The sequence below is a fragment of the Odontomachus brunneus genome, unplaced genomic scaffold (assembly GCF_010583005.1).
Source record: "Odontomachus brunneus isolate Ranch 3 - 2012 unplaced genomic scaffold, Obru_v1 Obru_scaffold_070, whole genome shotgun sequence".
Classification (NCBI taxonomy): Eukaryota; Metazoa; Arthropoda; class Insecta; order Hymenoptera; family Formicidae; genus Odontomachus; species Odontomachus brunneus.
Window position 1 is genome coordinate 979339 of NW_022639520.1, and position 1643 is coordinate 980981.

Here is a 1643-nt window from a genome sequence, read left to right on the forward strand (position 1 = left end):
TATAAGGAATTCCTAAATTACGTTGCAATTCTCTAGTCGAAATATGAGAATTCAAGCTTATCATTGCTAGCACTGCTAATACACGCGAATTATTAACGTCATCTTCAGCATTTATTTGCTTGCGGTTTCTTCTACGCTCTTGTAATATAATTCTTCTTATCTACATTGCATTTGGATGTCATCCAAACTGATATTTATTGTGATACAATCTTTCTGCTCTACAATAATTTGGTCCAGCTTCACTAAGCACAAGAATAATATCAACGATTTCATTTGGACTGTAAGCGGCCATTTTGAAAAAAGCTTTGAAAAAGCCCATTTAGGTAAAAAAATAAAAAGAAAAAACTATAAGAAAAAAAGAGGAAAGTTGAATCGTTCAATTGGGAAGGATTGGACTCAATTCCGTGCGTGTGAGCGTATGTCAAGCAGTGCGAGTAGATCGCGGAGACGCGTGCGCGTAAGAATTCCACTCACACGCGCATGCGTACATGAATAACGCCGGCAGTACTGTAACTTTTAAGCTCTATAATTCGAAAAGTAACTTTATTATAGTGTTTTAGAAAGCTCTCGTGATAAGCTACAAGAATATGTAATAAAAAGTAGGGATTTCCATTTAAAAAAACATTAATGACTTTAACCTGATTTTGACAAAGTCATTCAAGGTCAAGTCCATATTTTTATCATATATCCTCCTTCAAGCCATGCAACTTTTATTTGAACATTTTTTCAATAAAATCATCGATTTTTGCGAGATAATCGACCATATCATTTAAAGTGAAACATCTTGTATATATATACAGGGCGTACGGTAACTGATGGAGCAACCGCCGTGTACGGGTAGAACGGGTCAAAATAATCATAAAAATTATATACCATTTTAAAATTTTCTCAATATTTATTCCGTAATTAAATAAAACGTATAAACGAATGAGCTCACGAGAAGCGGTAGAACAGGCTCTGTGTATAAAAGAAATGGTTTACCTCTTAGCAACGATAAGTAAACAGCTGATTACGAGACGGAGTAACAAGCGACCCCTTATAGAAATATCATACTAAGAATCATTGATAATTACTTATTATCCAGTATTTTTAATACTGAAAATAACTAATTATCAATGATTCTTAGTATGATATTTCTATAAGGAACGTTGCTCCGCCTCGTAATCAGCTAGTCCTCGTGTTCCAAAAATGTGTCCCCCCCCCCCCAAAAAAAAAGCTCACCTCGCCGACCCGGAGAAAAGGAAACCAGGAGGACGACGTGGGACCACAGGCAAGGAAATGATGCCAACGAGGGTCGGGGTTACAGGAACACTCGGGTAAGGAACGAAAAATCTCGATTCTACTGTAGTTTTTGTTGCTGTCCCGATCTTGGTTGCCGCTCGCGGTGTTTATTTATGCAGCTCCGCTATGACAAGTGTCGAAGAGAGACATAAGAGATAGATTGACAGAAACACCGACCGAATCAAAAGTCAAGGAAGAACAGCTGACGGCCCGCAAGGTAAACACCGCGAGGACAGGTACCGCGACGTAAACAGTCGAAGATGAAAGATCGGAGGTTACCAAAGGATAACGATAATCGAGCGGTGATTGGCGAGAGAGAGAGAGAGAGAGAGAGAGAGAGAGAGAGAGAGAGAGAGAGAGAG

The 1643-nt window shown here is 38.8% G+C and overlaps 1 protein-coding gene across 1 annotated transcript in view; it reads right to left on the reverse strand.

Moving 5' to 3' along the window:
* The window catches only part of LOC116846844 (nicotinamidase), a 512425-nt gene that overhangs the window by 184322 nt on the left and 326460 nt on the right, over positions 1–1643 (reverse strand). The window lies entirely within an intron of this gene.